Here is a 27,744-nt window from a genome sequence, read left to right on the forward strand (position 1 = left end):
GCCATAATTAAATAATAAAAATAATATTAAAAAATATATAATTATACAATTATAAATTATTTACTTAAAATAGATATACATTAATTTAAAATAAATATATTATATTATTAATACTATACTTCCCATAATTAAATTCACCAAGACTGCATTCGTTTGATCAAAAATATAGTAAAATTTGTGAAATATTATTAAAAATAAAAACAGCTGTTTTCTATGTGAATATCTGTTAAACTGTAATATATTTCTGTGGATTTTCAGCATAATTTCTCCAGTCTTCAGTGTCACATGATCTTCAGAAATCCTTCTAATATACTGATTTACTGCTGAATTAACATTTCTGATTATTATCAATGTTGAACACAGTTGTGCTGCTCAATATTTTTGTAGAAACTGTGATACATTTTATTTTTCAGGATTCACAGATGAATAGAAAGTTCAAAAGAACAGCATTTATTTGAAACAGAAACATCATAAATGTCTTTAGCGTCTCTTTTGTGAGTATATGAGGATATATATGCAAATGTATTGAGCAGGTCACACTCACGGGTGATGATGTAATCTTGTGTCAGCGTCTCGGCGTGTTTCTCCTTCCTCTTGCTCTTGACCACACACAACATCGCACCTCTGAACAACAAACAACACAGGAAATAGGATATTAGCTTCTAAAATAAGACTAAATATGCTTAAAATAAGCTAAACAACTAAAGACATCAACTGCCACAATATTTCTTATTTTAATTAATTAAACAACTGTTGTTTTTGAAAAAATAAATAAATAAAACTGAATTCTCTCTGTCTTGGAAAACCTGAATATATGAGGGAATTTTAAAAGTGATTTTTAGACCTGGAAAAGTCATGGAAATTTAGAATGTCCTAAAACATCCTGACAATCTTAAAAAAACTTAACTGGAAATCTGAATTATTATTATTATTAGAGAGAGAGAGAGAGAGAGAGAGATCCCTTTATTCGTCCCACAACGGGGAAATTTCTTTGTTACAGCAGCAAGAAGAAATTGTTCAAATAAAAATAAAAAATAAAGAAAATACAGTGCATTATTATATCAATTAATTACATTAGCACTCCTAGTTTTAGTTAAAAACATCTGCATGATCACTACTGTCTAAACATACTGTATTGAAAATAAATGCATGAAAATTTATGAAAAAATAAAAAAATCTATTTACATATAGATTAAAAATCTATTTACATTACATATAGACCTGGAAAAGTCATGGAAATGAATAAACATCTTAAAATGTCATGGTAATTTCTATTAAAATAATATTAATATTGTAGCCATGACAAGTTCTAAATTATTTTTTCAGGTACAAATTGCTATTTGAGTAAATAATAATAATAATAATAATAATAAAACAATCATGAACTAATGGAAAGCTGAATTAACTAATTTAATTCTGATTACATGTTTTATATTTAATTACTTTAATATATTATCACCCCTAGTTTAAGAAGAAAATAATTAAAACTATAATAATGTTATTATAATTATATTTATTTAATAGAATTCTCTGGATCTTGGAAAACCTGGATAAATGAAGGAAGTTTAAAGGTGATTTCTAAACCTGGAAAAGTCATGGAAATGAATAAACATCTTTAAAAGTTATGGAAATTTCTATTATAAATATATTTTTATAATACATTATTATAAATATATATTCTAGTTATGTCAAGCTTTAAAATCAAGTAGAAACAGCTATTCGTGAGTAAAACAATCAAAAGAAACTACTGGAAAATGTAATATTTTAATTTAATATTAATAATTTAATATATGCGTTACATTTTATATATGTATATAAGCACGTTTTGTTTTGGACGTGACTTTGTTGTAAACGTGCAGACAATTGATTCTGCTCTCAGTCGACACTAATGGAGTAGTTTTGTCTTCGGTCGGTCCGTTCAATCAGTCCAAACCCGGCTGAAATCATTACTGAACAAACACAGACGCAAAAACAGAGAAGAGTGTGAAGCGGGACTGAGACGGACAGCAAAGCAACTGCACCTCTGACTCTTGACCGGGTCGTAGTAGACCTTCGCCAGGCCGTTCCCCGTCCCCACCATGATCTGATTCAGCTTGGGATGCCAAAGACAGCGGACGACGCTCTGAAACAACAGCAGATGAGAACTCATTATTTGAGCAGTGGCAGAGGAAAAGACTGATATCTCTCTCCGTCCGGCTCATCTCCAGTTTACTATATTTGGATCTGGATCTCAAAGACTCGCTGTGACGAATGGGCCGTGTGTGTGTGTGTGTGTGAGAGAGAGAGACGGAGGAACAGACTCCTGAATAACTGCAATCACATGCATGCAGCGCATCTCTATATGATGACAGTTCATAGTGAGCACGAGAGAGGAAGGACAAAAGAGCACCATTAAAGTCAGAAAAACACCAAAAATCCTTGTTACATTCTTACAGACTTGTGACTGGTTAAAGTCCAACCCAAACAAGCAAATAAATACAGCAGATTCATATAATATCATTTAAAACCGTAGTAGTAGTAGTAGTAATTATTATTATATACTTATTATTATACATTATTGTTGCCATAATTACATTATTAATATTCAAAAGTTCTTTGTAAGATATAATATGAAAATATAATAAATATATAATATAATAAATATAAAAAAATAAAATCAATGTGTAAAATAAAAGTGATAATATTTGTTTGCAATTTGCAATAAAGTGTATTTCATTTCATAATGAAACATAATATCATAATAACAAGTATTTAATAATTTATCAAATAAAATAAAAATGAGGGGGAAAGTAGAAGACGTCATCACTGTCATGCAAATACGCTGCACTGAAAATAAAACTATATGAAAATACCACAAATTAAACCAAATAAAAAAAAAGCTTAAAAAAATAAACAAAGAACTGAAAAAATAAAATAAAGGTTTTGATCAAAACGAGTTGGAAACATGTCCCCACTGTCATGCAAACATGCTGCATTGAAATGAATGAAAATACCACAAAAATAAATGAAAGAAAATAATAAAATAAACATTATTGTCATACAAACAAGCTGCATTAAAATTCATGAAAATGCCACAAAAATAAATAAAATTAAATATAAATAAATAAAAAAACACTGTCATGCAAACATGAAATGCACTGAAATGCATGGAAATACCACAAAAATAAAAAACATAATTGTCATGAAAACATGCTGCATTGAAATGCATTAAAATACTACAAAAAATAAAATAACAAAAATAAATAAAATAAAATAATAAAATAAACATCATTGCTGCAAACATGTTGCATAAAACAAAATAAAATAAAATAAAATAAAATGAGGATAAGTAAATAATGAAGCTGTTGTACAGGAAATCCAAAAGAATAAGAACCAGGTCAAATGCACTTAAAGAATGGTCTCTTGAGACAAGTTAACAGCACAAGAGGAGCATAATTAATCATGCTATGTTCAAGAAACTCTTTCCAAACAGATCTTGCAGTGTTGAGATCAGGAAAGACCTGCGGAGGCATGGGGGTGAAATCTGCTTAGCCTCCAGCTGTTCAGCGCCGGGCTCGTTTCTGCCTGAATCCTCCAGCCGGACTGCGTTAAGCCTGCCTGACCTAGAATCCAGCTTTAGACCCTCTCCCTCCCCCAGGACCGTAGCAGGGGCTTCTCCGGCCCTTATTGACTTAACGGGATGTACGGGGTTAATCCGTCTCTATGGGCATGTGGCCGAGTAATTGATTATTTAGAGAAGATCTGGCTGCGGATCTGAAATGTGCTTCCAGCTGAGCCTTTTTTGGCCAAATACAAACACAATCTCCTTTAGTCGCTCCATTACCTTGCAGATACTGTATCATGGGGTTTAGATCGCGCACATCTGTATATCTGACCTCTCCATTACTCATAATCGTGCCACACAGAGACCCTGGGTAAGGAAAGCAAACATCAGGAGAAGCAGCATATGGGAACTGTCAAAAATAGCGATATATATGCATGCATCTACGGCTGTTCATCATGTGCCAGAGAAACAAACACTCACAATGCACAGTATTTATGTGCAGCTCAAATGTTTCTACAAGCACTAGGAGGAATGATAATAACGGCGATGTGAGTGAATCAGATCTTTCTTGAGCACATTTACTGCGGTTATGGCAAAGACTGAAGTGACATTTCAGCATCATATTCAATCTTCCATCTTTTCTAAACAAAATAAGCTGTTTACTGACTGGATGAGTGTGTGCCAAACTCGACCCAACATGGCGTCCATTCACCCAGGAGACACAAGGATGCTTTCACATCAAACAATAAATAAATATACACAAATAAATAAATAAAAAAGCAGTAGTAGTAGTAATAATAATATGAAAGGCTATTTTTACTTTATAATGGAATTATATTTACATACATAGATATGTATACAGTACACACACATAAAATATAAAATAATTTACTTTTAATGAAAATTTAATTTATAAACAATGTATATACCATGCCAGATACATAAAATAATTCATTTAAAAATTACTATATATTAACTTGCAATAATAATAATAATAATAACAACAGTAATCACAATAATAATAATTGAACTACATTGCAACCAGACACAAGGTCACTTTCAAGTCACAGTCTGATTTGTTTCATTGATGTAAAAAGGGTTTTCCAACTCCAGTGAAAAGATGTGCAATGAAATAAAGTTTAGACTAAAGTTTAACATGAAAGTCACTTGGAGTCTGTCTTTACATCAACATGCTTTCAGCACAAAGTTCATATTTTAGTCCTAGGTTTAGTCTTTCTGTGCACGACTTGCTTTGTAACACCGCTCAGAGAAAACTTCAAAGACACTTAAATAAACAATATATTGCTTCAATCTGAGGAGCACTGGATCTGATTTAGTTTTCTGAAAATTGTCAGCGTAACATTGGTAATAGATACTGTACTTCCTAAAGATGTAACTCAAAGAAAGCATATATAGGGAAAGCAACAGTGGTCCAAGAATAGACCCCTGGGGAACACCACATACTAAAGAGACTGACATGGTGGGAAAATGTTCTATATTTCACAGCAAATGTCCTATCCTTTTGACAGGAGGCAAACCACTGAGACACCTACAAAGACACTTAAAATAAACACTATATCACTTCAATCCCAGCAGCACTGGATCTGTTTTAGTTTTCGGACATCAAGGCACATTCCAAATGTCACTGGAAAATAAAACTGAAAATGGTCAGTGTAACAGTAGTAATAGATATTGTACTTCTGAAAGATATAATTTAAAGGAAGTATATAAAGTGAAAACAACAGTGGTCCCAGAATCGACCCATGGGTAACACAACATACTAAAGGCGGCAGCTTGGAGGAAAATTTGCTTTATTCACAGCAAATGTCCTGTCCTTTAGACAGGAGGCAAACCACCCTATATAAAACACTTAAACATTATAACACTTCAGTCTGAGCATTCCCGGATCGGTTTTAGTTATAGAAATACAGCCGCATTCAAAATGTCACTGGAAAATAGGGATGTAACGATGAACCGCGAGCCAGTTGAAAATCGATTCAAATCGTTTTGAGATACCAAATAAATCGCGATACAAATGGAGTAGGAGTTTATATGTATGTATCTCTGAGGGGAACTGATTGTCTTTAGAAAGGTTTATGGTATTTTCTTTATAACTTGCCTCTGAAAGATGCATATTAGTGTTCGTAAGCACAGCTCTGCTTTGTTTACAGCGGTAACCCAGGAAACACTATATCATTGCTGTTCATAGCGCCACCTGCTGGCAGAGAGTGAGTCTGCGTCTTATTCGGGTCGTCTGCTGTTTCGTTCAGATGTGTTTTATGTAGTATAGTTTCACAAAACTAAAGTCAGACCATTCTGTTTTTGCTTCAAATTTCGAAATTACACAATCTAATTTAGATTAAAAACTGCTCATGCTGCATGTATGCTGCATCTTTGTTTGGATGATGATTAAAATGCAGTGGTTGCATTTTAAATGGAAAGAGAACAAAGCCTTAGTTTGTTCATATGAAGAGATTTATTTTATTTGTGTAACTTGCTTATTTGATTTGGGGTTTGTTTTAAAATTTCAATAAAGTTTTGTTATATTTCAATTTCACAAAGAAACGTGCAGCAATAGCCTAATAAAAGGACACCTTCTCATTTACTGTATAATGTCTTCAATCTCATTTTGTAAAAAGAAATCGTGAGAAATTCGAATTGTGAAATCAAAATCATGAATCAAATTAAATTGTGAGTTGAGCGAATCATTACATCCCTACTGGAAAATAAAACAAAAAATCATCAGCGTAACAGCAGTAGATGAAAGATGAACCTCAAAGGAAGCATATATAGGGTCCCAGAATCGAACCCTGAGGAACACCACATAATACAGGGGCCGAAAAACTTCCTACATTCACAACAAATGTCCTATCTTTTAGAGAGGAGGCAAACCACTCTGAGATACCCACAAAGACAGTTAAATAAACACTATATCACTTAAATTCAAGCAGCACTGGATCTGTTTTAGTTTTCGGACATCAAGCCACATTCCAAATGTCCAGTGCAGAGGGAGCAGCAGGCGTCCTGGAGGACGCACATGTCTCACCTGGTTTTTGCACCTTGTGAAAAAGTCAGCAAAGCTGAGAACCACCCCTGGAGTATTTACTTTTACCAGCCTGGAGATGTGTCCACGTCTCGGCACAGAGCGCGACCCCGCTGCAGGGTTACGGCCTGTGTTTACACTTGAATGATTGGTAGCTCTTCCTGTCACAGGACAGGCTGGTGCAGCACTTCATAAAGAAAGCACTTAAATTCTTCAGTCGTCTTGCGCTGGATAAACACTGTAAATAGCTCCTCGTCAGGTCAGCTATAAATAACTTTAGTCTTCTGGACGGGCCAACGGTATTTTCAGCGAACAAGAGCCATCCACCTCTGCTAATGTGATTCTACCGATGCCAGACATAAATGATGGGGGTATTCTGGAGTTTGGCAGAATAAATCAGCATGTATCGTCATTGCATGGAAAAGAGAAGCTCGCACATATTGCCTAATGTCTTAGTTAATACTTCACTGAAGAAAAATAAAATGATTATTTAGATGATAAATAATTAAATATATGAAAAAAAGCTGATGTGACATGCTTTTCATTTTAGGATAAAATTGTAATTGTAAAACTGTAAAAAAAAATGAATGCTAATTTATTCTGCCAAACTCCAGGACAACTGGAAGAAGGATGATATACTACTACTACTACTACTACTACTAATAGCAACATGCACCAATCCATTTACAGTAAAAATACTTCTGATTAATGCTACTGATGTTGCTCCATGGTTTCTGTGCTGCATGTATTCGTTGTGCTGGACGTCAACATCTGCTTTATGCCATCCTGTCAGCTTCAAGATAAGAAGTAACCTGGGATGGAGAGCATTAGCTTTTACGCTGTTCTGACTAGAGCCGGAGCGCTGGGACTGAGAGAAACCCACTCAACAGCACATTTGATCACGGATGGCCACGGGAGCTTTGAGCCGTCACTCAGATGTGCCTCAGAAAGAGCTCCCAGAGACACTTCACTCACTTCAGATGAATCCAGCTCTCAGGAGCGCCGCGATGCTTGTTGAGGTCATGCGTGTGTCATTCCAGCAAATGGATGGAGGAAGACAATGTTCCCTTCACTTCCATAGGGACGAATGAACAGGCGGAAAGTTTCACTTCCTGTCTGCACTTGCACAAGTAATCTAACAGTACAGCATTTACCAAGTAATGCAAGACCACAGTCTTCCTGGACAGACTTTCCATTACTAGAGAAAAACATATTATTGGGACGCCTCGCTTCTCTCAGTTCTAGATACTGTAAAAATGTACATAACCGGAGCTGCCAGTACAAGCACATCTGACTATCAAATAAACAAAGAAATATAGCAGATTAATTACACTATATTCATTTGAAATGATATAACAATAATACTATAATTAAAACAAAGCATAATATATTCAGATTAATGTAATAGTAATAATAAATTACACACATACACATATATACACAGTACATATATATACTATATATATTAAAATACTAATTATACTATATTCATTTGAAATTTGAATAATAATAATACTATCATTAAAGCATACTATATTCATCTACAATAATGAAATAATAAATTATATATAACTACAATAAACAAATAATTAAAATACTAATTATAACCTATTAATTTGCAATATTGAAATAATAATAATAATAATAATAATAAAATAGACATAGAATATACTTTTTAAAAGTATATTAATTCACAATAATAAAATATTCATATTCATAAATGATATATAAAATAGTTAAAATCCTCATTACATTAATCTATTCTTCGATCCATTTGAATGGTAGTTTTCCGTTTTCTTCCACATCATTCTGGTTTTGGTTGCCAGTTTTTAATTTGATATCATTTTAGCGGAGCAGCCTATCATTTTCTGCACTTCTTTATATGTTTCCCCTCTTTAATCAACTGTTTAATCAAAGTAAGCTATTCTTTTGAACAATGTCTGGAACGACTCATTTTACTCAGATTTTCAGAGCAATGCACAGAACAACATTTGCTGCCTTCGTCCTTAAATAAGGGCCACTTGTTTGACAGCAGTTTTTTCCCAGAATGATTTACCTCTCGAATTAAACCCCACACTGCTGTTATTTTGAACACGTCCTTTTCAATTTCAATGCATGTCATGACTGTTGGGTCTGTTGGTTTTCTTTTACTCTTCCACACCTTCTAGTAAAATATTTGCCATGAAGAGATATCATTTCTACCAAAAACAGTGATTGATCTGGTTAGTGATGTTGGACTGCTATTATTTTGAACACAACTGTGTGTGTATATATGTATGTATGTATGTATATATATATATATATATTTTTTTTTTTTAATATTTGAAAAAACATCAATAAAATTTAGTTATTATTATCATCGTTACATCATTTGTACTTGTTATTAATTATAATTAATAAATTATTTATTTTATAATTAATATGCACAATACACAAAATAAAAGTGCAGATTTAGCAAATTTAGCATGCCAATGCAGGACATATCAGCTTCCCAAAAGTACTCAATTGCCATAATAAGACTAAGAATCAGCAAAACATCTAGAGATTGGTCAGCCTGATCAAGATGCACATCTGTAAACAGCTCATAATGAATTTCCTTCCCATTATTTGCAGGAGAAGTGTTAAGTTTCCATCTACATGGGGAAGAAGGAGGTCAGGCCGGTGACAGCAGCGAGAGGTTTCCTGAAGTTGCGTATGTCCCACGTCTTCAGAGTGTCGTCTCCTGAAAACAGACAGATGAACGATCGAATCAAAGCTGAATCAGCGTCATTGTGCGTCTGCGTGAGTCAAATCTGATTCCTTACACACTCAGCTCACTTCCACACCAAACACAAGACCTCCATTATCTGCACACAAGTCCGCTTTGTGCTCGCGTCCAGCATATTCCAACGCATTCAATATATTAAAACCCATAAATTCAGCTGTCAAGGTCAATGCAGAATAGCGATGGGCGGTATGAATAAAATCATATGAATAATTTTATATCAAATTAAGAATATATTTTACTCTATAGGCAGTGTTGCTGGAAAGTAAATAATCATATGAAACTTAAAACAAATATTGTTACTTTAAGATTTTAGTTATTTAATTTTATTTTTAAACATGGAATTTTAAATGCATATATATATATATATATATATATATATATATATATATATATATATATATATATATATATATATTTAAATCATTCGTATTATTGAACATTATTTAAATGATAAAAACAAACTAGTTTCCTTAATTTAATCTAGATTTTAAAAATAATGTAAATTTATCTAAATATTAGATCTGTGAGCATCTAACTGCCAGCTCATAAATAAATAAATAACAATTCTTCATTATCCTTTATCCCTTCCCGTCCTAGCTTTTACTACTTTGAACGACGACTGAAACCTTGTATAACAGGCACTTCTCGTGTTTATTGCCATCTTATGATAAATCATTCTTATTCTTCAATTGTAAGTCGCTTTGGATAAAAGTCTCTGCCAAATGAATAAATGTAAATGTAAATTTTCTTTAAATATATTTATATGTTTGTAATATTGAAAACATAAAAATTTAAATGTTTGCTTATAATTTAAAAACAGATGCATTATTTTTATATATAATGTTTTTTAAATATAATATTTTAAAAATATATTTATGTCTATTTTTTTACAATATATAAATACAAAAATAACAGCATATGTTTTTAAAAAGTGTTTTATATATTATTTATTCACTATTATTTACTATTTACATTTTATTTACTTTATGTAATATTTAATAATAAACATTATTTTTTAAACACATTGCATCCATCTATCTATACACATATATAAACAATTTTTTTTTATAAATGTATAAATATATATATATATATATATATATATATATATATATATAAAAATAAAAATAAAATGTAAAATATATTAATTTGATATAGTATAAAATACACTTATATATATATATATATATATATATATATATATATATATATAAATAAAATGTAAAATATATTAATTTGATATAATATAAAATACACTTATATATATATATATATATATATATATATATATATAATTTTTTTTTTTTTTTTTTTTTCACATTTAGTGAAGTGAAGTGACATTCAGTCAAGTATGGTGACCCATACTCGGAATTCGTGCTCTGCATTTAACCCATCCAACGTGAACACACACAGCAGTGAACACACACACACACACACAGCAGTGAACACACACACAGCAGTGAACACACACACACACCGTGAACACACACCCGGAGCAGTGGGCAGCATTTATGCTGCGGCGCCCGGGGAGCAGTTGGGGGTTCGGTGTCTTGCTCAAGGGCACCTCAGTCGTGGTATTGAGGGTGGAGAGAGCGCTGGACATTCACTCCCCCCACCTACAATCCCTGCCGGCCCGAGACTCGAACCCGCAACCTTTGGATTACGAGTCCGACTCCATTAGGCCACGACTTCCCCGATTTAGCCAGTCCTAATACAGACAGAAATGAGCGGCGGGTCTGACCTCCTCGTGATGCGAGGGTTACTCTGTCGTAAGAGAAAGCGAGGCAGGAACTTAGTGTGAACCTGAAAAACATAACATAAGCACACACAAACATACATTAGAAGCTGTTGCCCCCCTCAAATTGAAAAAGATTAGAGAAAAATGTACTGCACCATGGTACAACAGTTATACCCATTCTCTCAAGAAAGAAACTCGTATTCTTGAGCGCAAATGGAGAAAAACTAACTTGGAAGTTTTTAGAATTGCGTGGAAAAACAGTATGTCCAGCTATAGACAGGCTCTAAAAGCTGCCAGGGTAGAGCATATCCGCAAACTCATAGATAATAACCAAAACAATCCAAGGTTCTTATTTAGCACAGTGGCTAGACTAACAAATAAACAGACACCGCCCGATCTAAATATTCCCTCACAATTTAATAGTAATGATTTTATGAATTTCTTTACTGATAAAATAGATAACATCAGAAATACAATAACAAATGTAGATTCTACTGCGTCTAGTATTTCAGCTTCATTCATCGCACCCAAAGAAAAACTGCAGTGCTTTACAACTATAGGACAGGAAGAGCTAAATAAACTTATCAGTGCATCTAAACCAACAACGTGTTTATTAGATCCTGTACCCACTAAACTACTGAAAGAGTTGTTACCCGTAGCAGAAGAACCGCTTCTCAATATTATTAACTCATCGTTAGCCTTAGGTCACGTCCCAAAACCATTCAAGCTGGCGGTTATTAAGCCTCTTATTAAGAAACCACAACTAGATTCTAATGAACTGGCAAATTACAGACCCATTTCAAATCTTCCGTTTATGTCAAAAATTTTAGAAAAAGTTGTGTCTGCTCAATTGTGCTCCTTCTTGCAAAAAAATGATCTCTATGAGGAATTTCAGTCAGGTTTCAGGCCTCACCATAGCACAGAAACTGCACTTGTTAAAATTACAAATGACTTGCTTCTTGCTTCAGATCAAGGCTGGATCTCATTGCTAGTATTACTTGATCTTAGTGCTGCGTTTGACACTATAGACCATGATATACTCATAGATCGACTACAAAACCATATTGGTATTCAAGGGCAGGCTTTAAGATGGTTTAAATCATACCTGTCCGATCGCTACCACTTTGTTCATTTAAATGGAGAGTCATCACAATTATCACCAGTAAAGTATGGAGTACCACAAGGATCAGTCCTAGGTCCTCTTCTATTTTCAATATACATGTTGCCTCTTGGTAATATTATTAGAAAATACGGGATTAGTTTTCATTGCTATGCTGATGATACTCAACTATATATCTCAACAAAACCAGGTGAAACTTCTAAACTATCTAAGATAATAGATTGTGTAAAAAATTTAAAAGATTGGATGACCAATAATTTCCTCCTATTAAATTCAGATAAGACAGAGATATTACTTATTGGACCAAAAAACAATACACAGAATCTCTTGGATTACAATTTACAACTTGACGGATGCACTGTCACATCCTCTAAAGTCAAAAATCTGGGTGTTATATTAGACAGCAACTTGTCCTTTAAAAATCATATTTCCCATGTTACAAAAACAGCATTCTTCCATCTTAGAAACATTGCCAAGCTTCGAAACATGCTACCTGTTTCTGATGCAGAAAAGCTAGTTCATGCATTCATGACCTCTAGACTGGACTATTGTAATGCACTGCTAGCTGGTTGTCCTGCATCTTCAATAAACAAGCTACAGATAGTCCAAAATGCAGCGGCTAGAGTTCTTACAAGGTCAAGAAAATATGATCATATTACCCCAATTTTACAGTCTCTGCACTGGCTACCTATTCAGTTCCGTATCATTTACAAAATATTATTACTTGCCTATAAGGCCCTAAATGGTTTAGCTCCTGCGTACCTAACTTGTCTTCTACCACGCTACAATCCAACCCGCTCCTTAAGGTCGCAAAACTCTGGACTTTTGGTAGTACCTAGGATAGCAAAGTCCACTAAAGGAGGTAGAGCTTTTTCACATTTGGCTCCCAAACTCTGGAATAGCCTTCCTGATAACGTTCGGGGTTCAGACACACTCTCTATGTTTAAATCTAGATTAAAGACACATCTCTTTAGCCAAGCATTCACATAATGCATTTTATAATCTTGTACTGTAGTATATCTGATCAAATGTACATTATTATTATTCTTTAGCTTGGGATGGAACAGCAGCTACGCTAATTATGTTTCTATTTGTCTCTGTTTCTGCCACGGGATTAACATCCCGTGGTAATTAGGAATGACAGAAGCTTCAGTCTGGATCCAACCCCTAAATGATCTGAGATGACCGAACACCTGAGAAAAGATAATGCCAACCCCTCAGAGGATGCCAACGCTCAGACAACATACAGAATTACCAAATGACCACTGGAACTAGTTGAGACCTTACAATCTGACTTTGCTGCAGTTAAATTGAACTGCTGGTTTGTTGGCCAGAGGCCAATGTTTGATATTGATATTGTGATATGTTTGATATTGATATTGTGATATGTTTGATATTGTGCAGTTGCTTTGACACAATTTACATTGTTAAAAGCGCTATATAAATAAAGGTGACTTGACTTGACTTGACACATAAGAGACGGAGCAGCAGCTTTCAACACGTCTGGATGAGCAGAGGCGAGACCTGCGTTCCATTAACACTCTCACAAAACACACAGAGGGCTCTGCAGCCCAAACACTTTCCATCTGCAAAACCACACTCCAGTCTGAAAACCGCTGCATTCTGGGAAACCTCACTCAGAGCCGTTTCTCACATTCAACATCAACACAAGGATTGAAGGAGGAGTATATAAGCCAAAAACCCTTTTTAATCATACCAGCGGGTAACTTTCAGCACTTCTTCTGAAGAGAGACCCTCCTGTACCCTCCTGTCTGTTCAATTACTGGAGCACCGAGTCTTCAGCCTCAACAGCTCGTTACATAACAGAGTATGACGAGATCTGAATGATTTCTCTGAGGTCTGAGGATCTAATGCAGGCTAAACAGAGGAGCTCAATGAAGAGCTCCAACACCAATATATATCAAACACATCTGTTTTTGTGAGGTTTTGACACTTTCATTAGCAGAACAGTTGAAAGCTGAGAATAGAATAGAATAGAATAGAATAGAATAGAATAGAATAGAATAGAATATCAGAATACAAATAAAATAAAATAAATGAAATGAAGTAAATTAAATAAAATGAAAAAGGTGATTTTTTTTTATTAAAATAAAAAATATAAATAATTCAAAATGAAAAAATAATTGAAATAAAATATATTGAAATAAAAAATAAATGAAAAAGACAAGTTAAATAAATACATGAAATAATTAAAATAAATAAAATGAAATAAACCAGAGTAAAAAAATTATTGAATTAGCAGATGAAATAAAACCACAAATTAAAATAAATATATAAATAAAATAAATTAATTAGTTTGAAATAAAAAAATGAAATAAAGAGGTGAAACAAAATTATAAATTAAAATAAAAAAAATAAATCTAATATTAACAATCTAATTATATCAAATTATATCAAACTATATCAAATAAATCTAATATAACATCTAATTAAATAAACAGGTAAAATAAAATTATAAATCAAAATAAAAAATAATTCAGTGAAAACAAACAAACAAACACACACACACACACAATTATGCTTTCAATGGAGAAATTACAATGAGTTAAAAATAATTGCATTTATGATTATTAATTTAATTTAATTTAATTTATTATTTATTATAATATGATTTGGTGCATCAGTTTTACATCTTTCATAATCCCCTATGAGCTATAAGCAGCAGCTGTTGTACACTAGTGAGTGATATCTAGTCCGTGTGTGTGTGTGTGTGTGTGCACAACAGTGAAAGGAAGAACTTCACCATACTGTAGTGTTTGTAGCATTTCTTAAGGAAGGAGAGCACGTCTGAATCTGACATGAACAGTGCGTCTGAACTCTGAGCTCCATTAAGAGTCCGAGGGCCCTCAAAGTCACACAGCCTCAGCTCAACGCTAAAGCAATAAAACACAAGATGACCAAATATGATAACCATGATCAAAGTGTATGATTTATTTAATAAAACAACCTCAGTCAAACCGTCTGGCTGAACAGATCGAACAGATGAGGACATCTGTCAGGCATTTGCAAAACATCCAGAAACCGTCTGGTTCGATGTTATTTTAGTATCACTGATGTGTGCTTTTTTGTCATTTTATTAGTTTTTTTTTTAAATATTTTTTTAATATAATGGAGAGTAGACAAAAAATTAAATAAATAGAAGGAAATATATTTATTTAAAAATATATATAATTATATTTTTAATATAGTTGAGAGCAGATAGGAAAAAATAAAACAAACTATAAAATTAAATAAAAAAACAATAATGTGTTTGTGTTCAAATTACAAATGACTTCTTGCGTCAGAGCAAGGCTGCGTCTCATTGCTAGTTTTACTTGATCTTAGAGCTGCGTTCGACACTATAGACCATGATATACTCATAGATCGATTACAAAACTATACTGGTATTCAAGAGCAGGCTTTAAGATGGTTTAGATCCTACCTTTCCGATCGCTACCACTTTGTCTATTTAAACGGGGAATAATCTCAATTAAATCCAGTAAAGTATGGCGTGCCACAAGGATCTGTCCTAGGCCCTCTGCTGTTTTCAGTATATATGTTTCCCCTTGGTAATGTTATTAGAAAATACAGGATTAGTTTCAATTGTTCGCCTATTAAATTCCGACAAGACAGAGATATTACTTATTGTAGCAAAAAACAGTACACAGAATCTCTTGGATTGCAATTTGCATCCAGATGGATGCACTGTTACTTCCTCTACAGTCAAAAATTTGGGTGTTATATTAGTTTATATTATATTGGTATCTCATAACATTGTACTTCAGTTACATTTGATCAAATGCACATTTTCATTCTTTTGCTTGGGTTGAACACAATTTTTTGCACGGTTGGAACAGCAGCTATGCTAATTTCTCTCTATTTGCTTCTGTGTTCCTGCCAAGGGATTGATATCCCGAGGTAACTAGGATTACACAAGCTTCAGTCTGGATCCAGCCCTTAAAAGATCTGAGATGATCGAACACCTGAGTAGAGATGATGCCAACCCCTAGAAGACCTCAGATGATGCTAACCCCCCTTAAAACTACCAATTTTTGCTAAAAGTTTGATTACTAGTGTTCAGTCTGTTTGATTAAACAACATTTTCTGTAATTTGCATCATGAAAAGCACTATACAAATGAACTTGAATTTAATTTAATTGAATTTGGAATGACATCATGGTAAATAATGAACATATATCACTTGTGAACTCTATTTCTGTTTTTTGTAGCCAAAACTTCACGGTTTGAGTCCTTACAGAAAGTGACTCGTAAAAACAAACCCACCATGAGAAGTTTTCACTGGAGCCGTGACAACTAGCCCCACTCAATTAAAATAAATGAAGAGCGATGGAGACCGAAGCCGGTTTACAGCTGGAGAACCGAAGAGAGGGAAAACACGAGCTGAGGACGGTAAGAAACGAGTGAGAGACAGGAGAAAACCAGGTCCAGAAATAGCTGATGGACAGGACGTTTAACAGAAGTCATGGCACTGGAACGGCCAGATAACAAGCGACCGTCCTCACCGCCAAACCAATTTACTGCTGCATAATTGGCGTCTTTATCAGAGTTTCTCCACCTGCTCGTGTGCCGCTCTGCTGATTAACCCACGGCCAAATCAGCTTCATTAATTCACACGTTATTAACCATCTCTGCTCTTACAGTGTACAATTCATCAGTGTATTTTACTGTGAAGGAAATAGGATGTTTTCATAATAAAAAAAAAAAAAAGAAATTTAATTTATTTAAAAAATTTAATTATGTATTAAATAAATGTTAATGCATTCAAATAATCTATCTGAATCAAAATGCTTAAAAATTGTAATGAAATCTTTTTCCCTTAACTTTTGGTTTTACTTTAATATATTTCTAAGTTTGCATTTATTAAAGTCTTTGAAAACAAAAATCAAATTAAAAAATAAATTATAGTTTTTTAGGTATTAAAATAAATCTAATTGAATTAAAATGCTACAAAATGTCATGAAAACATTTAAAATAATAATAAATAAAAATATTTTTTTTATCCCCCACCCCCCAAAAAAAATGCTAAAAAAAAGTTTAACTATGCGTTAATAATTAATGATCTTTGAGCTCATTTCATGAGCGTTTTAATAAAAATCATCAGCCTATTATTTCATAATCCAATCAAATCCTGATGGACGAAAACTGTAATCACATTACATAAATTATACAAAGTCTTGTTGACTGTAACTCAGAAACCTCATTAAACACGTTAAACATCGGCAAACAGCATCTGAAGCAGCAGCGATTAGCACGAATCAGCTGGACAGAGAAATCAAACATCAGGAGCACAAAACAGCCCTGTTTCTGCTGGGATGAGTCCTGCGCTCCGTCTCCGCCAGATCCACGCATGAGGCAAAGCAGAAAACCACCAGATTGTTTTTGACAAGATGCATTGAGGGTCAGGCTCGGTTTCACATCCAGAGCTTCCAGAGATGTCCATCATCTGCGGCCTGTCATCGCCAGCAGCGGGATCAACGTCACACGCTGAGATTTCACTGGAGGACGAAGAAAACGCCTAACTGAAGCCAAATGTGAGGGGAAGCAGAGTTCAGATCCACCTGCCATCTTTAACTTCACCTACAGTTGAGCTCAGAAGTTTACATCCCCCTTTCAGAATCTTGTGACCTTGGCCTACTCATAGCTCCTAGAGTTGAACTAAAAAAACACTGTTCTTTGTTAGTTCACGATATGTAATGCATAATATTAATGTTAAGTGTTAAGTCGCCTCTAAATGCTTGTTGGTCTGTTCCTGTCTAAAAGGGCCGTTCAGAACAAGACAGAATAAAGTCTGACTACATGAAATCTGCAGCATTCGGGACACTTAGAACAGTTCAATCTAATAATGATAAAGAGGCAAAGCTTCATTTTCTCATGATTTTCTCAACAGAAACGCCTCCCGTTTTCCTGCAGTGTCTGAACTAAACGTTCAAGTGTGAACAAACTCACCCAGATGTGCTATTGAAAATGAAACCCTTTAAAACTGTAAAACAAGTTAAGCAAAAAGTGATCTAAAACATAATCAGAATACTTCACCTAAAATGAGCAACCCACATTACCTTACTAACTAATCAGGAATACAATTAGTAAGTACTCTGGCTACAGGTAACTAGCAGGTTAAAGCTGGGAGGACTTGCGCTGACTTTATCAGGCCATTTGAAGGAAGTAACCAAACCCTCCTGTCCAGCTGATGAAGCATGTGAGGAACGGCTGATAAGAGGCTTCCTGAAGATGGACGTGTGTTGAGTTTCAGGGTGTGCTTGTTCTTCAGGAAGATTAACAGATTAACACAGGAAGTGCATTAAAGAAGCATCGACGTCTTAATACGTCTACAGCCATGAGACTTCCTGAGGAAGACACGGGAATCATGCGCTCGACTCCATAAAGGTGTTTGAAATGCATGTTATTGCCTTATAAACGTCTTGTGAATTACTGTAACCTCAGTTAAAACACATTTAAAAAACTTTAAAAGAGTATAATGCATGATCAACACCCAGCTTTGTGTTTTATATCATGTGTTTTAAGGCATTATAATTTGCTGGTGTAACAACAAATATATGTGCATTATAAAGTATTAAAGCTGTGGTTAGACTTATAAATAAATTATTAATTGTTAAATAAAACATGTTCTAAAACTGTCCTATATTACGTGTTTTAATGCATTAAACTCTATACTTCATAAATAGGTAAGTACTATAATGTAATATAATATGGATAAAATATAAAATGTTTAGTGCTGTCAAATCATGATTAAATCGCATCCAAAATCATTTTTTTTTTACATAATGTGTGTACCGTGTATATTTATTATGTATATATAAATACACACTCAAGAGTAAATATTTTGAAAATATTTAGATGTATATATTATATCATATATTAAATATATTTATAAATTATATAATATATACATGTAAATATTTTATGTGTTTGTATTTATATATACATAATAAATATACACAGCACACGCACATATATTATATAAACAAAAACTTTCATTTTGGATGCGATTAATCGTTTAAAAGCAATACATGTTTATATTGTAATTCTAATTTTTTATGACATATAATATAATATAATAAATAATATATATTTATTTTATAATAATAATAAATCAAAATATGCGTTACAATATATAAAATGCTATTAAAACAGCAATAAGAGCTGACATTGATGCAGGTGGACCTGTCAGAGACGGATCTGATCTGTTCTGAAGCACAAGATGACGTAAGGAGTCAGAACATCCCACAGATGATAAGACATCACCTCACAGCTTTGAACAACACTGATGAGAGGTCACGACCCCGTAATCAATGACCAAACCGAGATGTCCAGGATCAATCCGTCTGTCCGTCCCAATCTCTCCACGCAGGAGATCAAGGTCTGGCTGAAGCTGATCACGTCTGCCCGCATTCCTCCACGCATCTTTAACCAGCCCGGCTTCACTCTACTAGTCCTTTTGGGATTTCTTTTGGTGAAGATTATGTTTTGATTATTTCTTTTATTTGACTGCCGCCCAGTTCCCTTCTTCTTTTCCCCTAATTATTTGCGCTGACTTCTTTCTTTAGTTTTTTTTTATGTAAATATTATATTGAATGGTTTAGGGACAAGGGCTTTCCCACTGTAAAAATTGTAATTAAACACTGGTTTATTGCCTTTAGAGCTTTGGTTGTTATTGCTTACGCAGGTATCGGGTCGAGATCGGACCTCAGCAATTAATGTTATTTCCTATACCCCTTAAAATAGCTAGGGATTGTAACAATACAAAGGTTTTTGAACAGTAAGATTTTTCAGATGTTTTTGAAAGAAGTCTCTTCTGCTCACCAAGCCTGCATTTATTGGATCCAAAGTACAGCAAAAACAGCAGCATTTTGAACAATTCTAACCAGTTTCTATGTGAATATGTGTTTTATTTGTTTTATGTGTTTACTGTAATTTATTTCTGTGATGCGCAACATCATTACTGCAGTCTTCAGTGTCACATGATCCTTCAGAAATCATTCTAATATACTGATTTACTGTTCAAGAAACATGTATTATTATTGTTATTATGTTGAAAGCAGCTCAGTAGAATTTTTTCAGGTTTCTTTGATGAATAGAAAGTTCAGAAGAACAGCATTTATCTGAAATAGAAATCGTTTTGTTTCTTTATCATCACTTTTGATCAATTTAAAGCATCCTTGCTAAATAAAAGTATTAAATTCTATAATTTCTTTCCCAAAAAAAATCAAAAAAGACTGGAGTAATGATGCTGAAAATACAGCTCTGATCACAGAAATAGATTACACTTTAACAGATATTCACATAGAAAACAGCTGTTTTAAATAGTAAAACTATTTCACAATATTACAGCTTTTGCTGTGTTTTGGATCAAATAAGTGCAGGCCTGGTGAGCAGAAGAGGCTTCTGACTGCTAGTGTAAGTCACTCGAGGAACGGGCTGTTATTGTCAGCTGCTGGGGAATGCTGGCTAAATATTTAGTCTGACAGAAGCAGCAGTAATAAATCACAGGTTTTTGTGCTGTGGAGGAACAGAGGAGCAGTGAAGAATCATCTGTTCACACGTCCCATCGCGTCACACATTATATGCATGCGTTTCAATAGGCCTTTTTCTGGGTAATTAGATCATTTTCTGATTCCCGTCGATCATCGATGGACCTCAGGGACAAAATAAAGAAGGTTTGGACGATTATTGGAAAGCTCAATGCTTTTCCATAAACACTAACCATGGATGTGTCATGTGACATTATATCCAGCGAGGATCGGTTCACACCGTCTGTGAATGATTTCTCAAACAACAGCCTCTTCAGGAAAACCAAACCCAGAGCGGCTGATATTGGTCTGATTGGTCATGAGGCACAAGCGCTGACAGACCGGAAGTTCAGCGTGTGATGTATCATAGTTCAGCACATGAGAAATACCAGGAATCCATCAAACAGGTGGCAGAGCTCAGGTTATATCACAGATACGGATGTGTTTACTGCACTTCCTCCACTGGAGAATCTAACAAACACATGTTCAGATCACATTTCAACTCAAAAAATTCATCATATATTACTTCTGTATTATTTGCATTTATAGTTTGCACAAAGTAAATCTAAATATTGCACAGAGGAAAGTTTATACATTTATATAATTAAAATATAAAAATTTATTTATTTTTATAAAGAAAATAAACAAATAAACAATACATAGATAATTAATAGATTTTGACCTGTGAATTCTTTACAAGTGAAATAACATCTTTTGTAAAAACAAAAACCAATTTCTTTTACAGTAATGAATGAGATGTGTTTGTATTACAGTAATGAATGAGATGTGTTTGTATTACAGTAATGAATGAGATGTGTTTGTATTACAGTAATGAATGAGATGTGTTTGTATTACAGTAATGAATGAGATGTGTTTGTATTACAGTAATGAATGAGATGTGTTTGTATTACAGTAATGAATGAGATGTTTCTTTTACAGTAATGAATGAGATGTTTTTCTTTTACAGTAATGAATGAGATGTTTTTCTTTTACAGTAATGAATGAGATGTGTTTGTATTACAGTAATGAATGAGATGTTTCTTTTACAGTAATGAATGAGATGTTTTTCTTTTACAGTAATGAATGAGATGTTTTTCTTTTACAGTAATGAATGAGATGTTTTTCTTTTACAGTAATGAATGAGATGTGTTTGTATTACAGTAATGAATGAGATGTGTTTGTATTACAGTAATGAATGAGATGTTTTTGTATTACAGTAATGAATGAGATGTTTTTGTATTACAGTAATGAATGAGATGTGTTTGTATTACAGTAATGAATGAGATGTGTTTGTATTACAGTAATGAATGAGATGTTTTTGTATTACAGTAATGAATGAGATGTTTTTGTATTACAGTAATGAATGAGATGTGTTTGTATTACAGTAATGAATGAGATGTTTTTGTATTACAGTAATGAATGAGATGTGTTTGTATTACAGTAATGAATGAGATGTTTTTGTATTACAGTAATGAATGAGATGTTTTTGTATTACAGTAATGAATGAGATGTGTTTGTATTACAGTAATGAATGAGATGTTTTTGTATTACAGTAATGAATGAGATGTGTTTGTATTACAGTAATGAATGAGATGTGTTTGTATTACAGTAATGAATGAGATGTGTTTGTATTACAGTAATGAATGAGATGTTTTTGTATTACAGTAATGAATGAGATGTGTTTGTATTACAGTAATGAATGAGATGTTTTTGTATTACAGTAATGAATGAGATGTGTTTGTATTACAGTAATGAATGAGATGTGTTTGTATTACAGTAATGAATGAGATGTGTTTGTATTACAGTAATGAATGAGATGTTTTTGTATTACAGTAATGAATGAGATGTTTTTCTTTTACAGTAATGAATGAGATGTTTTTCTTTTACAGTAATGAATGAGATGTTTTTCTTTTACAGTAATGAATGAGATGTGTTTGTATTACAGTAATGAATGAGATGTTTTTCTTTTACAGTAATGAATGAGATGTGTTTGTATTACAGTAATGAAAATTCAGGGGTAAATGTGCTGAACTGTCCTGGAAATGCAGATGCAAATGTCAATGCAAAAAAAGTCCTAAAATAGGCTTGTTTTTATCCAAAATATAATTTATTATTTTTTCTATTGATTTTGAGGTGAAATATGGCCTGGAGATGTTTGGTGAGAGCCACAAAACAAGATATCACAAAACACAGAGTACTGAGACAGAAAACGCAGAGTAAAGATAAAGCAAAATATGAATGCATTCAAGAAAAGCACGTATGCCGGCGCCTGCCATTGGTCAGTCAGACAGTAAGTCCCGCCCCAAACTCATGTGATTGGCTGAGTCAGTTGATTGACATGTCGGTCGACTAAAAACCAGCAAAAAACCCCAGAGATGCAAACAGGTGAGAAGATTGTGTGGATGGGGGCAGGCTCCACACAGACTTTCTTTTAAAGATATTTGCTTTACATACTCATTTGTAGTTACTTTAAGGTATTTTTTTAAATATTTATTATTATCTTATATGTCCAAAACTGTCATTTCTCTCTCTCTCTCTCTCTCTCTCTCTCACACACAAACATTTTGTTGCAACATTTTACAAAAATCAAGATTGACTATATTTGGTCGAAATCCCATGTTATAAAGATGAAGTGCTATGCAGGCTATTTAAGACAATATTAGCTGATTAGACGGCAATGCTGAGCTAAAATACTAAATGTTTGCCCTCTCTCTCTCTTCACACATCTCTGACCTCAAATACATCAAATATGACCCTTTTTAGTTTTTGAAGTACACTCTTTAAAATAAAGGTGCTTCAGGATGCCACAGAAGAACCTTTTTGTCTAAATGGCTCCATAAAGAATCTTTAACATCTGAAGAACCTTTCTGTTTCACAAAAGCTTCTTTGTGGTTCTTCAGATTATAAAAAGGTAAGAAAGACATGGTTCTTTAACTGAATGGTTCCTTGTGGAACCACAAATGGTTCTTCTGTGGCATCGCTGTGAAGAAGTTTGTACATTACATTTAGTCATTTAGCAGATGCTTTTATCCAAAGCGACTTATAGATGAGGACAGAAGCAATCAAACTCAGTGCTATAGTCTCAGGTAACTTAACACACTACACTAGCAAGGCTTTTATTTAATTATATAATAAATAAAAAGAAACAGAATAGAAAAAGAAGAGCAAGCTAGTGTTAAGAGGACATTTTTGGCTTTTGTTAATTGTATAATAAATAAAAAGAAAACAAATAGAATAGAAAACGAATAGAGAAACTAGTGTTTTAAGAAAACAAGCCGTTAGTAAATAAATAGAGTCTAAAAATAGCAAGTTTTTTTCCTTTTAAGCAGCTTTATTTTTAAGAGGATAAAGAGTAAACGAAACGTATTGAAACGGTTCTTTCTTTGCGCTTGTAATATCAAGCTGTAACACGTTCTCATCGGATCTAAGCAAATCTCACAGGTGACCTATTCTGATCTCAAATCAGTGAGTTTCCCCTGAAAGATGAGACGCTGCGCCTGTTCTTCACGGTCGGTCCTGTACCGTCTCGTCCTCCATTCACAGCCGCTCAAGCCTGTCCGGCGCAGGGGCTGATGGGTATTTACGGCACGGCCATATGCTCTGCGTTAACTCACATTCCTGCTGCCTCATCCCCTCAAACGTAACGACACTAATGGCTCACGACAGGCCACTTCAACAGCATCCGGAGCTTGTTTTTCTAGAGCTTTGTTTAGAAGGAAAAGTTATTAAAGTAAGTCCAGCGCAGGGAATAAAAACGGTTTTCAATAACAGTTTCACAGCTGATGCTGACCAACACAACACTGACCTGCTTTATCACAGAAAATCACAATAACTCATCATTTGTGTGCATTATTTATATTTTATTGTTTGCAAAGAGAATCATTATTTTTATATTAGTTCTGTAAAATTACTAATACTATTTTACAATTTGAAATATATAATAAAATAAATAAATTAAAATAATAATATATTACTATTTATTAGTAGAAATATAATATATTTGTACATTATAAATGATTATTGTTTATCACAGTAAATAAAAATGTCAATAACTGTTAAACTTATTTATATGTATATTTTTATTATTATTATTTTATATAGAGACAATAATTATTTGTATTATTTACATAGAATTTCTAACATTCTACAATTTGATATAAAATAAATAAAATAATATATTACTATTTATAAGCAGAAATATAATACCAAACGTTAAATGACAATTATACTGTTATAAATTATTATATTATTATTTTTAGATTAAATGCTTAAATTAAAATATTATAATAATATATTAATACAATATTATTATCATTACTAGTAAAATACAAAATAATGTAAATAAACATGATATTAAAATATTATAATGTATTAATACTGTTATTATCATTACTAGTAAAATCAAAAATATGTTTATATAAACATTTGATAATGCAAATGTTTATATTATATTAATTATGCAATTGTTTTCATACTATTTATATTAAATTTCTATTATATACATATCTCCAAATCTTACATAATAATATTTGATTAAATATTTATATTATAAATGTCTATTACATATACAATACATAATAAGCAATAGTTGATCAAACAATACAGACCTTTTATTTATTTGTGCTGTATTTGATATTTTATATGTATTTCAGGTATTGAGATCGTTGTGTCCTGATCATCAGAACGGATCTGCGGCTCATGTTTGGGGCTTGACTCACTCGTTGAGGAACTGTGCTGTAAACTCTCCACGGTTGTTGGGAATGAAGTTTGTGGGGAATGTGGCAACAACATCCATCAAAGCTCCACGTCATGGGAAAAGACCAGCAAGCACTCTGAGTGACTGAACAACACCTACTCAATCTATTCAAACTGCTTTCGGAAGAGCTCTTTTCATTACTGCCATACAGTACAGCACAGCTGTGAACGGCGTTATGAAAATCTCTCTCTCTCACCTGCTTATTTCCTCTGGGATCCTGATAATAAACAGATCAACGAGTCCCGTCCTCTGAGGGGTCCAGAGCCGAAAATCTACAATCTGAAGTGGACTGAAACAACTACTTTTACCTGCTAAGAGACACAGCCACACGCTTTCATCACAACTTAAACTCAGCTTCAACTTTAGCTGCGCTCAAGGCATTTAGCAAACAAGAGAAAAAATGCAACTATGACCACATTTACATGCATCATTTTACAATTAAGTTCTATTCTCCAGTTAGAATACATATAAAGCTTTACAGCTTTAGTAAGTACTGCTTTATGTAATAAGCATAAACCAATAAACTGCCTTATGTACTTTTTTATTTTATTTGGCTCATTTCTGTAATAATTACACAAGAGTGCGATGAACTGAAAATCTGGCCCATTACTGTATATAGCCATAAAAGCCTGATAAATCAAATATGATAACAAAAACAACACGTATGCTAACTTTTTATTTTAGATTTTGTCTACATTTACATTTATTCATTTAGCTGACGCTTTTATCCAAAGCGACTTACAATTGCTATATATGTCAGAGGTCGCACGCCTCTGGAGCAACTAGGGGTTAAGTGTCTTGCTCAGGGACACATTGGTGTCTCACAGTGGATTCGAACCCGGGTCTCTCACACCAAAGGCATGCGTCTTATCCATCACCACCCTGGTCTAATGGTTAAATAAAATGTTCCATTACAAAAAAAAGAGTTTTCTGACTATTATTTCATATGTCAAGCTTTATAGGGGTTAAATAATGTAAAATTAAGAGTGTTTATAAACCTAAATAATGCATATAATGTATATACATATATATATATATGTGTGTGTGTGTGTGTGTGTATATATACACACATACATACATACACATTACATGCATTATATATTGAATTATTTATATTATAAAAATAAAATTGTTAATAATATAATATCATACATTTTCTAATTAAATAAATATATCATTTTTATTTTATATTGTTTATATGTGTGTGTGTGTGTGTGTGTGTGTGTGTGTGTGTGTGTGTGTGTCTGTCTGTGTGTGTGTGTGTGTGTGTGTGTGTCTGTGTGTGTGTGTGTGTGTGTGTGTGTGTGTGTATGTGTCTGTCTGTGTGTGTGTGTGTGTGTGTGTGTGAATTAATTTATATTACAAATAAGAATTTATATTACATAATATTACATATGTAATAAAAATTAGTATTATAATAATTTATATTACTAATTTATATTAAATTTAACAATACTTAGTTATATAACTATATAATATTAGGTATAGTTATACATTACTAATTAATGTCGTATATATATTCCATAAAAATAAAAAGCAGCAGAATTTAGATTATTACTTCATATGTCAGGCTTTGGGTTGGTTTCCCATACTTCAGCAGAACGAGCACAAGCATCTTTATTAACCTGAAAGCCCTGATTCACAGCCGTCTGTCAGACCACACACCGGCGGGACGTCCTGACCAAACAAACAGCAGCAAATCAGCATCCCTCCTGCCCTATTCATCCCGTCAGGCTGGAGACTCCCACGCTGAGCAGAGCCACAGTAAAGGCAGTAAAACACCGCCAGTGTCAGCGCTCCGATGACCTCTGACCCCTCGCGTCCGGGATGGTCAGACTGGCGTGACGCTGAACAGCAGAGCTTTATTGGCCGTGTCACTTCCTGTGTCTCATCCAGGATAGTGGTGTCGCAATATACCGGTATTGACGATAATCGTGAAATTCAAAGCATGAATCGTCGATATTGTGTTAATTTATTGACATCGTGTTGATTTATATAAACACAGTATATCATTATAATTATAGTACATGTGTGTGTGTGTGTGTATTTAAAAAAAAAAAAAAACCTTGCTAGTGTAGTGTGTAAAGCTAACTGAGACTTGTTATAGCACTTCCTCTTTTATAGAGTTTGACTGCTTCTATTCTCCTCATTTGTAAGTCGCTTCGGATAAAAGCATCTGCTAAATGACTAAATGTAATGCATTCATAAGCTCAACAGAATCGTGTGT

General features: G+C 33.4%; 1 pseudogene across 1 annotated transcript in view; it reads right to left on the reverse strand.

The window, feature by feature from the left end:
* LOC306866270 (WD repeat-containing protein 70-like) overlaps positions 1 to 27,744 on the reverse strand; it is a 57,028-nt pseudogene that overhangs the window by 7,304 nt on the left and 21,980 nt on the right. The window contains exons 7-13 of the transcript in view: positions 11,096 to 11,145; positions 9,225 to 9,309; positions 7,287 to 7,399; positions 3,798 to 3,910; positions 3,533 to 3,700; positions 2,022 to 2,122; positions 545 to 624 (exon numbers count right to left, since the gene is read on the reverse strand). The product of the transcript in view is annotated as a WD repeat-containing protein 70-like (transcript). The remainder of the gene's footprint in view (positions 1 to 544; positions 625 to 2,021; positions 2,123 to 3,532; positions 3,701 to 3,797; positions 3,911 to 7,286; positions 7,400 to 9,224; positions 9,310 to 11,095; positions 11,146 to 27,744) is intronic.

This window comes from Barbus barbus (assembly GCF_936440315.1).
Source record: "Barbus barbus genome assembly, chromosome: 47".
NCBI classification, from domain to species: domain Eukaryota; kingdom Metazoa; phylum Chordata; class Actinopteri; order Cypriniformes; family Cyprinidae; genus Barbus; species Barbus barbus.